The sequence below is a fragment of the Sciurus vulgaris genome, assembly GCF_902686455.1.
Source record: "Sciurus vulgaris genome assembly, chromosome: 5".
Classification (NCBI taxonomy): Eukaryota; Metazoa; Chordata; class Mammalia; order Rodentia; family Sciuridae; genus Sciurus; species Sciurus vulgaris.
Genome location: NC_136465.1, coordinates 149,836,168 through 149,851,165, shown reverse-complemented (window position 1 = coordinate 149,851,165; position 14,998 = coordinate 149,836,168). Strand labels below are relative to the sequence as shown.

General features: G+C 34.3%; 1 long non-coding RNA gene across 1 annotated transcript in view; it reads left to right on the top strand.

Moving 5' to 3' along the window:
- The first annotated feature begins 140 nt into the window (after positions 1–140).
- The window catches only part of LOC306660763, a 51,795-nt gene continuing 36,937 nt past the window's right edge, over positions 141–14,998 (top strand). Inside the window, exons 1-2 of the long non-coding RNA XR_013763737.1 lie at positions 141–2,240; positions 4,924–5,020. This is a non-coding gene — a long non-coding RNA (uncharacterized lncRNA). The remainder of the gene's footprint in view (positions 2,241–4,923; positions 5,021–14,998) is intronic.

Genomic DNA, 14,998 nt, shown 5'->3' with positions numbered 1-14,998 from the left:
AGGATCTAGATCATTCCAGTGCATCAAAAACTGTGGAAATCAATGTTACCACATATGGGATTAAAAATAGGTCAGTTATAGTAGAAGACCATTTTTTTTCAACACTTGTGAAAACCCTTAAACAATGAATGCACTTTTTTTTTTTTTTAATGAATGCACTTTTACTAGTCATTCCCTATCTAGAAATTTGTCCTAGAACAGTAGTGAGAACAATTATTATGAGGAAAATATGTATAATTTTTCTTGGTAACAGAGTGACCACTTTATCCGAATTGCTAGAGGCTTTCCCCTTTTTAGCATTTTAATTCCCTCAGTGTCAAACAAGTCCTGACCAACCTACTGTTGACCTCCCTACAATACAAGCCTCCCTTTTGCAGGATGATTCTTTTGAGATGTTGCTTGGAAGTATGGGAATGGACATCAAATTACCTTCTAAGGGTTTAGTTAACTTTAAGAGTTACCTTTTTAAAATTACCAATGTGAGTTAGGGAAAGAGTTTCCTTGGGGAATTAGAGATTAAAGTAAGATAAACAGGGAAGAATTTAAAGAAAGGAACAGACTCAGAGGCTCATGACCAAGGAAGAATGTCAAAGAACTTAAAAAACTTAAGAAGAAGGTCTAAGAATTTACTAAGTGATGTTTATAAAGTTGTTTGCTATTGCAGTGTGTTTAACATAGTTTCTTTTTCTTCTTTCCATACTATCTCCTGGCTAATATTTAAAATTTGATTGACGGATTAAATGGAAGATTAGACACAGGAAAAGAGACAATGAGTCAACAGGATATTTAATTTCTGCTCCTCTCCCCTCACTTCCAAATTATCTTAAAATTCAGTGTAGGGAGAAAAACAGAAAATACAAAAAGGAGACATTTATAATATATGTAACTGACCTCCATTTGTATTAACTTTTTTTTAAAAAAAAAGATGAGAAAACCCACTGTAAATCAGTAAGAAGTCAAATAATGAAAATATGAACAAAAAAAAAAAATAGGAATGGGCAAGTCCCATGAAAGGAAATGTGAATGACAAGTAGACATGAAAGGAGTTCAATTTCATGAAGATATTGGAAATACAAATCGAAATCATTTTTTCATAGAGATATCATTTCACACCCAGAAGATGACTTGTTTGTTTATTTACTAATTTTTTTTACAATATCCTGCCCCCTAAGATAGAGGTTAATGGAGCTTGCATTCTAATGGTGGAAATGTGTATTGTTTCACACTACAGAGGACAATTCAACAGCATGTCACTGGATATAATATGACCTAGAAAATCCTCTCCTAGGTATATTCTAAAGATACTCTTGCACTTTGCACAAGGAGATGGGCATACAAATTTACATTGTAGCATTGTTTTTAATAGTGGAAAAACTGGAAAGTATTATCTTATTTATTGTGGAGTTAAAACCCCTGTTTTGCTCCAGGAGACGGACACTAATCAGTGCAACTTCTCATATTCTCCTCTTCACAGGGTGCATTAAATTATTGGTTTGACATTAGAAATTTAGCTGCCTAGTGTGGCTCCTTCCTCTTCTTTTTTCCTGGGAGTCTGCTATCATGCAAGAAGTATACCTAATGCTCTCCTCCTTTCTGGAAGTTTGACTGGGCTAACCTTGCCCTGTTGGTATGACTAGGACTATAACAGGTGCCTACAGCCTCAGACTTAGCCTCTAGGGTACCACTTTAGGAAAACTATTTGCCCATAGATACAAGACATATTCTCCAGTTTTTATCAATAAAAAGGTGATATTTTAATTTCCATCTGACTTTCTTCTTTCTCTTTTCTTAAATGAGTTAGTCCAGATGGATACTATTCTTGGGTCATTTGACTCCCAACATTGAGAAACAAGCAAGAAATATATAATTTGGGGAATAAAAGAGGATATGGAATAAAGAGGTTCTAAGTGTGGGTAAGATAGGAAGGGCATATTTGCTAGGTTATGGCTGGGGGGATTTTTACTATAGCAGTTTCCACATAGCAGTTTCCTTCAACTTAAAGTGACTTTGCCTACATGTATATGACTGAATTCAAAAAAGGTAAGACGTTGCACTTGAGGCCTTGAAAAAGCATCACCCCGCCTTGCCTTTCAAATAGCAAGAGTAACTTGTCAGCATGTTATAAGCCTCAGCATCTCACCCCAATCTCTCTTTTCTCTTTTTGGTAGCTAGAACGCAAGTATGATAGCTTCAAATATGAGCTTCCCTGTGATGGTGATTAAGCAACAAGAGAAGAAAGGGTAAACATCTAATTCTGTTGATAAGTATGAAGTAGCAGTTGATAATTATGAGGCCTTAAATAAGCTATCCATTGGTGACACCATTCTGGTCCCAAAAGTTCTCTATCCAGAAAATGCAGTTAAAATCCATAGTTGCTCATGAGTTTAATTGCCACTGGGCCTCTTCAATAGAGCAAGAATGTATGTTGGTCACCTTCTATCTGTGGACTCCATTGCCTCAAATTTCAACTTTGGTCCTTATAACCACAGCCCCAGTAGGGAAGGCTGATGCAGCAGAAGGAGAGAGACAGCATTCTTTTTTTTTTTTCCCTCCCCCCCACCCCTCCCACCTCTCTTTTCCCTCTATACAGTCCCTCCTTCCTCCATTCTTGCCCCCCTCCAACCCCTCATTACATTCTTCAGCATTCTTGAACTTCTGTGGGCCTTCTTTCCTGATTACATCCTGTCCTGTCTTATCCTACCCCATTTATTTTTCCTTGCTTCTTATGTTTTATTTTTTTTTTCCATTTCTTTTGAAGGGTGTCTATACCGGGGATCAAACCCAGGGGTTCTTAACTACTGAGCTACATTCCTATCCCTTTTTTATTTTTAAATTTTGAGACAGGATCACTAAGTTGCTTAGTGTCTCACTAGGTTGCTGAGGCTGGCTTTGAACTGGTGGTGTATGCCACCATGCTTGGCCTCCTTCCATATTTTTATTGGTGCATTACAGATTCACACAATGTTGGGATTTGTTATTATGTATTTATACATGCACAGTATAACAATATAGTTTGACCAATTTTATTTCTCAGTATTTTCTCTATTCCTACCCTCTTTTCTTCTGCTAGTCCTCTTCCTCTACTGATCTCATTTTAATTTTCAAAGGATGCCCCAGTTTTCTTTTCTTTTTTCCTCTATAGCTTCATCTTATGAGAAAAAAAATTTGACCCTTGACCTTGTGAGTTTGGCTTATTTCACTTGACATAATGTTTTCAAATTCCATCCATTTTTCTACAAATGACATGATTTCATTTTTCTTTATGGCTGAGTAAAATTCCACTGCGTATATCTACCACATTTTCTTTGTCCATTCATCCATCAGTGGACACCTAGGCTGTTTTGTTGTGAACTGTGCTGCTATAAACATGGGAAAACATGTATCACTATAGCATTATGACTTTAATTCTTTAGGATAAATACTAAGGAGTGGTACAGCTGGATGGTATGGTGGCTCCATTTCTATTTTTTGAGGAACCTTCATATTGTTTTTCATAGTAGTTGTACTACTTTACAATCCCACCAACAGTGAAAAAATGTTCCTTTTTCTCCACATCTTCTCCAGCATTTATTATTGTTCATATTGTTGATAGGATGACTACGATTCTTACTGGAGTGACATGAAATCTCAGTGTAGTTTTGATCTGGATTATCTTAATTGCTGATGATGTTGAACGTATTTGCATATATTTGTTGATCTTTTGTATTTCTTCTCTAGAGAAGTGTCTATCTAGTTCATTTACCCATTTATTGATTGGGCTGTTTTTTGGTATGAAGTTTTTTGAGTTCTTTACATATTCTAGTTATAAATCCTCTGTCAGAAGAGTAGTTACACAAAAATTTTCTTCCATTCTGTGGGTTATCTCTTCACATTCTTAATTGTTTTCTCTGCTGCGAGGCTTTTTAATTTGATGACATTCCACTTATTAGCTCTTGACATTATTTCCTGAGTCTTAGGGATCCTATTGGGACACACATTTCCTGTGCCTATTTCTTGAAGTGTGGACCCTCCATTTTCTTCTAAGTTTTGCATAGTTTCTGTTGTAATTCTAGACCTTTGAAATATTTTGAGTTGACTTTTGTGCAGGGTGAGAGATAAGGATCCAGTCTCATTCTTCTACATATAGATAGCCAGTTTTCCCATCATAATTTATTGAAAAGGCTGTCTTTTCTCCAATATATGTTTTTGGCACTTTTGTCAAGGATCAGATGACTATATCTATGTGGACCTCTGGGTCTTGTATTCTGTACCATTGGTCTATGTGTCTGTTTTTATGCCAATACCAGTTATTGTTACTAAAATTTCCATAGTATAATTTGAAGTCAAATATTGTGATGCCTCCAGCAATGCTTTTTTGGTTTAAAATTATTCTTGATCTTTTATTCTTCCAAATGAATTTTAACACTGATTTTCCTCCTTCTGTGGAGAACGTCATTAGTATTTTGATGGGGATTGCATTGAATCTGTATGTTGCTTTTGGCAGTATGGCCACTTTAACAAGATTAATTCTGCCTATCCATGAACATGAACGGTCTCTCCAATTTCTTATATCTTCTTTAATTTCTTTCTTCAATATTCTATAGCTTTCTTTGTAGAGGTCTTTCACCTCCTTGGTTAGATTTATTCCTAGGTATTTTTTATAGGCTATTGTGGATGGAATTTGTTATGGTCTAGAAATGAGGTGTCCCCCAAAAGCTCATGTGTGAGGCAATGCAAAAAGGTTTAGAGGTGAAATGATTGGGTAATGAGAATCTTAACCCAGTCAGTGAATTAATCACCTGATAGGGTTTAACTGAGTGGTAACTGAAGGCAGGAAGGGTATGACTAGAAGAGGTGGGTTACTGTGGACATGTCTTTGGAGTGTATATTTTGTGAACTGATCTTAGCCTCTCTCTCTCTGGTTTCTGGGTGCCATGATACCAGATGCTCTCCTCCACCACAAACCTCTGCCATGATGTTCTGCCTCACCTCAGCCCCAAGGAATGGAGCTGGCTATCTATGGATTGGGACCTCTGAAATTGTGAGCCCTCAAATAAATTTTCTTCCTCTAAATTTATTTTTGTTGGGGCTTTTGGTCACTGCAGCAAAAAAGCTGAATAAAACAGTATTGTTTTTCTGATTTCCTTCTTAGATTTATTACTGGTATATAGGAAAGCTATTGATTTTCATATGTGGTTTCGTATCCTGTTACTTTGTTGAAATTACTTATTAGCGCTTGTATTCTTTTTCATTTTATATTTTATGTTGATTTAATAAGCCATACAATTTTAACATTTTGAACCTTTCTGTCCTGTGACCTCTGGGATACCTTGCCTGGTTGTGTACTTGCAGAATACCTTTCTGAAAAGATAATTTTTTTGTATGATAAAACTGATTCTAAATTGGCTCAACTCTGATCAAGAAGAGGGATGCTATTTGTTAGATTTTTATATCTTAATATTCATTAGTAGGTGAATGGATATAGTGTGATTCATCCCTATAATGAAGTTTATAATTATTAAAATGACCTAACATGCATTTAATGTAACAATGGGGTTAAATGTGAAAGATTTAATACCTAATATATAAGAATATATATAATAAGATCATCATATATAAGTGTAAAAAATATAAGAGTATATATACACTCAAAAAATATATATATTAAAATGTTAAAAATCTATGAGTTATCACTCAGGATATGATTGTCACCCAGGATACACTCAAACTTCTTTCTCTGGTAAGAAAACAGCTCCTCACCCAAGATCCAGGAGAGTACATGGCCATGCTGTTGATATTTTCCAGTGTCCCTTAAAGCTAGATACAGCTGTGAATTGAATTCTACTCAAGCACAATTATGTATGCAACTTTAATGTTGCATCCGTAAATGTAAAAGAGTGCTGCACACCCATCCCTACCTTTCTTTTCTCTTCCCAGTGGCTAGAATACAAGAATGACAGCTTCAACTATAATCTCCCCTGAGACTATGATACAGCAGCAAAAGAGGGAACCAAGATCAGAGCTAACTTCTGAGTGGAATTATCTACCCTGAATTGCTAATCTATCCTCAGATTCGGTTCTTGAGCCACAGGATATTTGAGCCACTATATTTTGGAGTTTCTTTGTTATAGCAGCTTAATATACATTCCAATTACTATAATATAAAAGGTTACATTTACTTTTATATACATATTTAAAATAAAAGTATTTATGAGATGATACACACCAACTTTAGGATAATGGCTAAAAATTCTGGGGAAGGAAACAGAAGGGATAGGATAATGTAGAGGTAAGAAGGCCTATAATTAAGAGATGAATCCAGATTTATTGCTTTTGCCCTGATTACTGTGTCACTTTCTTTCTCAGGATCAAGAGACATTTGCTGGAATCCAGTCATAACAATTGGAATCAGTCATAACATTCTTATTCCAAGCAGAAAACAATAAAGGAGGTGAAAGGAAAAATATTTATGTATACATATATATGGGGAGTTATGCCAAAATAAGCTCACTTAGGACTATTTTATATAAGCCCCACCTGAAACTTTTGTTTATATCTTCTTGCAATCTTCACCTCTCTATTTTATGCTCCACTTTGTAGCCAAAGCAATTTTGTATTTTATACGTCAATACCTTTCCAACCCTCAGAATTCAGTTCAGGCCTTGATTCAGCACACAAGCTCCTTCATGGTCCAACAATCATCCTCTTCAGCTCCAGTTCCTTCCTAGTCCTCCTTGACAGTGCCTTAGACAAACCAACGGCTTTTAGTTTCTGAGAATTGCTATGATCTCTTATTCCTCTTACTGGCAACTACAACTCCTTTGGTTTGGAACACTCTTTTCTTACTTTAGTTAACTCTTATTTTCCCTTTAAGACTACTTGTCATATGCCCCTTAGACTCTAAAAAGAAAGGATTCAGTCTGAACCAGGTATGCTTTAAATAAACTTTGAAGATACTCAATGTATGTATCTATAATATATATAACACTTATCACATATGTTCCAACTGTTTGTCCATCTCTCCTACTAGATACTTAACTCTTTAAGGGCAGAGAAGTTCTCTCTTGACATGCATGTGTTGCTAAATAAATAGGGGAACTATATAATTTTTCTTTCTAACCAGGGTACTATTAATCATTCCTTTGGCACAACAGGTGTAAAGCTGGCAAATTGGAGCTTTTGGATCTTCCTATTAGTAAATATTTTGTTAATGTATACATACCATCGGATTGGTATATGTACATTATCAGAGCATATGCACCATTACATTGGAACTTTTAAAAATATGACTTGCTCACTAGGCTTACTTTCTTTATGACTATATGCCGAGCATGGTCCATGGCACACTTCAAGTGCATCATGAATGTTGAATAAATGAGTAAGTACATGCTGTGACCACTTACCTACCACCTGCACATCTTCGTTTAAGGCAGAGCATTTGCCCTCAATGTCAGTACTTAAGACAGATTTAATAGAAAGCACTTATACAAATCAGAGTCTTTTTAGTTGAATGTATAAGAAAATACTTTCATAGCAGAGGTTGTGTGAATTATAGTATTTTTTGTTGTAAATGTTTGCTCTAACAATTCTTTCCTCAAGAGGTTCCTTTTCCTAATGCCTAACTAAACCTAGTGAAATTTTGAAGTCTTCAAAGTTAATCATAAATACTTCATTCCCCCAAAACTGCCTGTGTTGATCTTACCAGAGAATATGGTTACTGTGGGAAGCAGTGTTGTGCCTCTGTGTGTACAAGAAAACACAAAATTTGAAACATCTTTAATTTGAGCAGGAGGTCAGAAATACCAGAACTATTTCATTCCCAAACATTTCTTTCTTGCCAATTTAGCTTCATCAGTTCACCTTCAAGAGAATAGTTCTTAGTTCTCCTCTTTTTTTCTTTGTAGTTATGTATTAGTCACCTCTAGGAAGATGTTCCCTCTCTTATGTGGGAGTCTTCTGCACACAGGGCCGTTTTGTGTCAAAATTAAGAAATACTTTGAGTGAGTGATGAAAAGAAAATGCCTACATGATTGAAGAGATCTTTGTTTAAGCTCTGAATTAAAAACAATTACTTCTAAACATACTCATTACCTGCTCCTTGTTCCAAGTTTCCAAAGAACAATTAAATTTATTTGAAAGTTATAAACTTGTTGCTGCACATTTATTTCCAGGCACACAATCAGGTGTGAGTGTCGACATTCTGTCGTGGCCTGAGGAATGCAGGGCTTTGGTGATTGGGTTCTTGAGACGTGTAGGTATGCAGATGGAGAGTTGGGGAGCTATGCTCTCCAACGACATTCTAAGGTTCATCTACTTGTTAAACAATAACTCCATTGGAGAAGTTTCAATGCACATACATCTACCAAAATAAATATAAAACACCTACTCCCTTTCAGAAGGTTGAAAGCCAGTCAAAAACTAAGAATATTTTTCAAAATTCTTCAGAAAGAATACGTTAGAGAAAAGTTTTATGGTTCCAAGTTTTTGAACATACTGGTTACAGCTTGTCTTTGCAAAATGAACCAAATTCTTTTATTCCACTAAAGGAATCTGAGCTAATTATTTTACACTGCATATTCACAAACAAAGAAAATTAGATTTAAGAGGTTACATATTAGAAAGAGACCAGGATCTGCCACAACACAGCCAGGAAGTCTTGAGGGATTAATTCACTTCTGCTTTTCATGGCCTTGTTATCCTCAAAGATAAGCATAAACTAAGTGATCTGTAATTTTAATTCCAAATGTATGATTCTATAAATTCAAGATTTGTTAAATTAAGTGACTAGTACACCTTTTGACCACTAGTCGTCCTTCTTGTGCAGAAAATGAGAATGGTCCTTGTTATCCTTGTCTAGGAAATAAGGGTGACTCACGTGCTTTTAGTTTAGTTGGGCTTGTTTTGAAAATAGAAGACATTTTCGCCTTCAAAATTTATCACATTTATCGTAGGAGTTCTCTGTACACAGATCCAGAGTTCTGTATTGACAAGAAGCTAATATTTGGGGATTAGTTAGTGATTTTGATTTGCAGTACATTTAGTCATTAATTGTTTTCCTGAGTAAAGAGTTTTCATTAGTCTCCAACTGAAAGACCATTGATCTTGGGTAGGGATTTGAGATATGGGAGTGTACAGTTTTCAAAGAGAGGAGTTTAAAAATGATTCATTGGTTTGGAAGTTCATGAGTCCCCCTTCTGAGCATAAGTTCCAGAAAGAGCTATGTGGGGAAAGGGCTAGAAGTCTACTTGTATGTGCAGTTGCTGTAAGGGTGGGGGCTCCAGCCTTATACTTATGTGGTTGTAAATACCAACACCTCAGATTGACTTCTGGAATGAATGAATGGCAGACATATCCAAAAAGGGGCAATACCCATATGCCCATTTTCAGATAATAAGAATACTCTGACTCCCAGATGAAGAAAATGAGTTGTTTGTTCCTGAAGCAGTCTCAAATCAAAAGCAGTTCACCTCACATAGAAATATAGGAAATATACCACATTCCTGCTTGGGTTAAAAGAAAGGTATTAGATGGCAATGTATGTTCCTCTCTAGAATTTATGGTTGAAATATTGAAACCATTTAGATATTAATTATTATCACTATGATTTTTGGACATATAGGTCAAAATAAAGCTAAGTTGACAGCCCTCTTAATATCATATCACCTTCCATATAGGATTATAAAGAAGAATAACAGTAGTAGTTTTATTAAAATGGTTTAGTAATATCTGCTATGTACATATGGTATATATGTGTATGTACATATACACTAGTGTTATATATAGCACATAAAACTATATATACTGTAATACAGATATAGTTGACCATCCATATCTGTGGTTTTCACATTCTTAGAGGCAACCAACTACAGACTAAAAATATTTGAAAAAAATTGTGTCTGTACTGAACATGTACAGAGTTTAAGGTCATTGTTCCCTAAAAAATACAGTATGAAAGCATTTACATAGCCTTGACATTGTATTAGGTATTAGAAGCAATCTAGAGATGCTTTGATGTATACTGGAGGTTACATGTAAACAATATACCATTTTAAGGACTTAAGTAGCTGCACATTTTAGCATCTTTAAGCTATTATTGGCCTCGTGTCAGATATTTGTCTTGTATTGACTGGAGATTCCAGTTCGAAAATTGTATCTGGTGAGACTGGATTCTTCTTAGAAAATATCCTTTGTGAAAATTGGGCAAAATCAGGAAATTCAAACATATTCTACTTCCATGGGGAAGCACTTAAGGCAACTCTCATGACTGCAAGCCAGCAATTACTGCTGGAAGTTCAGAAGTAATGGGGGTGGTAGGAAGAGGATAGGGAATACGGTTTGGTAGTCTTTTTTGTTTGGTTGACTGTTGGTCTATTTGTAAACTCAAAGTATTTAAAGGATAATGTGTTGTTTTTTGATTTTGATGCATGATGGTTGTCATAGAATGGAAACTGTGAGCTCTCTGTGTGAATGTGTGACTGTAGTTGTAAAACACAAATTTTCACATATTGTATTTTTAAAAAATATGGGCACCACAATTTTTCCTATCCAACTTGTTCTTATCACAATGTGACTTTGATACTCCTCACACTGAGAGGCAGAATCTATTTTTTGTCCTCTGGAATTCGGGCCAGTTTTTCAAGAAGGTATAAGTAATACACTCTGGCTTCTGAAGCTGAATCATAAAAGTGTTTCGATGGTTGGGAGCCCATGCTGTGAGGAAGCCCAAGCCACTCATGTAGACAAACCCACCCGGAGAGAAACCAAGGTCCTGGCCCTCTGCCCACATTAAGCTCACAGCTAACAACCAACTCCCACTTGCTAGCCATATGAATGAGACTTTTTGGAAATGGATCCTCTATTCCCCAGTTAAGCCACCCCAACTGACATTTCATGGACCTTTCCCTGCCAAATATTGTGCCCAAATTGTGGATTAGTGATCAAAATAAAAGATAGCTGTTTCTAGCTACTAAATTTTGGAAAGGGTTGTTAAGCAATAATAGATAACTGGAACTCAATTCATCTTAGAAATACAAAATATTTTCCTATTGCTGGAGAATAGTAATACATTAAAAAGTTTCTCAATATAGGAACTCTGTTCTGATTGGTTGATATTCATGAATATATATATATTATATTTTATATATATATAAAAAACATTCTTCAGTCTCCATTCTCCAATTTTTATATTCAATTAATAATATAAGTTCACATAATTAAAATCAAACTTTGGATCTAATAAACTGGTTTAATGCTTTTTTAAAAACACTTGGTGTATTTTTCCTGATATGGTCAATATAGAGCATAAGATGAACATGTATTTTATTTTATATAATATTTGGATTTTTCATTTGGTTAACATTTTAATAATGCTTTAGCAATCAAATTAGATATCAATGCATGATGTTTAAAATTAAGAATAAAGGCAAAATCATGTGTTCAACTAAATGGAGTTCAACTTTCAATACATGTTTTTATATACATAATGAGTTCTGTAGTGTGTCAGCTTAAACATAACTGTCAAATCCTGTAATTAGTTTTAAATTCTTGCACTAATAATAAGTCAAGATAATTAATCTCAGATAATTCTAAGATAGGATACTAAAACATTGGTCACCAAAGATGTATGTATACATGTAGGTATGAGCACATAAATTCAGAGCCAAATTTTTTATTGGCTCCATATGTATATGTATGTATATATACATATATTATACAGTTGTCATATTTTGGATCATATTAATGCATGTATTCATTTTTTCCATTTTAAAAAGATGTGAAAGAACTTGGTGTGACTGTGGAGAGTGTATTAAACTATCCCAACAGAGATTTTTACTCATCTCCATTCATGAGCTTTGTTAGTATGCTAAAATGCTTAAGATACACAGTTACCATTACATATCTCTTGATTTTTTCTATAAAAATACTCAATCTGGTTAAGAATTAGAATTAATAGGAGCAATTGAAGCTATGTTAGGAACAGTAGTGACAGAGGGATGACAATGATTAACATAATGGATGTATTTTTGTTTATCAAGTGTTAGAGACTGTAGTTTTGACCAGTGTCAGGTCAAATAGTAAGAAACAAAATCTGCATAGACATAGAATGTTGTAGGAATCTTGTAGAAAGAAAATAAAATTTATTTCCCTAGCTTATTATATTTGAGAGTAATGAACCTGAAACTAATGAGTATGTTATTAAAATGTTATTCATTTTTGAGGACTTGCTCAAAAGATAAAGAAGAAATCTTTGACATTTTTACTATCAAATAATTATATTTGTACAACACCAGAATTTGGTTTTCACTCTTTCAAAATAATGTGTGTCTTGGCATCTTTTGATTTTTCCAGATGTAATAAAATATATCCTTTATCTTTTATGATATTACTCAGCAGATATTCTATATCTTACTATTATTAAAAAAAGCACAAAAGATTTTTTCTTTACAGAGCTAAAGTTCCTTACATTGGCATATTTAAACTCTGTATGGTTAGGTTGATAAGTAGCCTATGTTCTATGAGTTAGTCTTTTTAGGAATGATCTTCTTTTGTACCATTTTCCTACATACAGGATACCTATAAAAACTTAGGCATAGTATATAATATATAATATATAATATATAATTTTATAGCACTGAAGAATAAGATAATTATACTCAGATTAATTACCTAATATGAATTTGGTATAATACATATAAGCTCTAGATTATGATTTCCAACTTATTTTAATATAACTGTGTCTGGTTTTTGAACTATTTGTAGAATTGAACACTTGGAACTTATTGGTTTAATCAAGAACTACTTTTTTTTTTTTTTTTTTTTTTTTTTTTGCTTTTGAAGATCAGATCTTAACTTTAGGAGGTAAAAATCAATATATTGTTTACACTTAAAATTTGTGAGATTTCCCAGAGATTCTAAGTATAATCACAAAACTCATTCAAGAAGCAAAAAAGATTAGGTTTTATTTAATATGTTCAGTGTTTCTTAACTAGTTCAACTATATAGTAAGAAGCATTTTACTGAGACAATTACCATAACTGTTTTATAAAGAAGGATTGTCAAAATAAAGGAGGAGCTCAGCTCTCCCTAGGTCTCTTTCTGGCAGACCAAGAACATAAATAGATTATGGGAGTCTTGGAAACCAGGGAATTTGACTTCATGATAGGTCCTATAGGTGAAACTCACAAAGATGAATTTCTTGGGCTTGGTTTTGCAGGCTCTTAACCAAAGAGCAAACAACTTAGAGGTTTTTGAAAGTATAATCATACAAATTTCCACACGGAAGTTACTTCTCTGGCAGTAGGTTCTGAAAACTATATTATTCTATGTATTCAACTGAGTTAGCATATAGTGTTAATCTATGTAAATGGAATGACCAGAATATAATAAGCAATCATTATGTGTATGTGTATGTGTGTATTCATGAGGAATCTTGAATAATCCTTGAAGATTATTTAAGTTATATGGTGTCTGTTAAGGAAAAGTATCCTGAATGTGGAAGAAATCTTTGACATTTTTACTACCAAATAATTATATTTGTACAACACCAGAATTTGGTTTTCACTCTTTCAAAATAATGTGTGACTAATAAAGGCCAACATATTTTTAAATTTTATATTGGAATGTTATTGACCTAACCAAGGATTATTGCCTACCTAAAGGAAAGTACTTTTGTTGGATTTTCTCTTTACTCTAGTTTGAAAGTCTAGATTTTGTACCTTATGTGTTTGATTAATAAACAGAAAAATCACATAAACCAGGATTCTATTGAACATAACACTGAAACTATGGAGTCAGTAGAGATGTAAATAATTTCTATAGAATAGAAGAACTCAATGATCACTTCTCTGGAGGACATTAATCAGGATTGTATCTAACCTAGCAATTGTATTCAAATTCCTATGACTATGTAGTCCTTCAGTTGTGCTTTGAACAAGTTTTACCATCTTCTCGTCCCATAGTACATGAGTTGAATAGAGGAATTCTCTTTATCCACGGTTTCGCTTTCTGTGGTTTTGGTTACCTGAGGTCAACCTCAGTTTGAACAAATTAAATGAAAAATTCCAAGCCGAGTGTAGTGGTGCATACCTGTAATCCCAGCAGTTTGGGAGACTCAGGCAGGAGGATTGCAAGTTCAAGACCAGCTTCTGTAATTTAGTGAATTCCTGCCTCGAAAAAAAATTGAAAATAAAAATAGAAAGGACTGGGGATGTAGGTCAGTGGAAGAGGGTAAAGTGCCCCTGGGTTCAATTTGCAGTATCAAAAAAAAAGAAAAAAAAGAAAAAAAAAAAGAAAGGAAGAAAAATTCCAGAAACAAAGAACTCACAAGTTTTAAATTGCACATATGTCTTGGTAGAAGGATAAAATCTGTCTTGGTCCCATTGTATCCTGGTTGGACGTGATCATCCCTTGGTCCACAGTATTCATACCGTACACACTACCTGCCCTTAGTCTTTTGTAGCTGTCTTAGATATCAGAGAGACTACCATATTGTCACAGGACTTGTGTTTCAACAACCCTTATTTTACTGAATAATGACCCTACAGCTCAAGAGTAGTGATGCTGGAAATTTAAATATATCAAGAAAAAACTGTAAAGTGTTCTCTTTAAGTGAAAAGGTGAAAGTTCTTAGCAACAAAAAAGAAAAATCATATGCTAAGGTTGCTAAGACTTATGGTAGAATGAATCTTCTATTCATGAATTGTGAAGGAAGAAAAAGAAATTATTGCTGTTTTGGCTGTCATATCTCAAACTCAAAAAGTTGTGGCCGCAGTACATGATAAGTACTTAGATAAGATGGAAAAGGAGCTAAATTATGCATGTAAGTAGAGGAAAAAGCATTGTATATATTGGATTCAGTACTATCCATGGTTTCAGACCTCTACTGAGGGCTTCTAGCATTATCTCCTGAGATAAGAGGAGACTACTGTCTATGAAAATTGTGCTTGTAACTTTTGGAAAATCATACTTTGACAACATTTTTCAAGTTTGTTTTTGTAGCATGCAAGTCCCTGGAGCTACT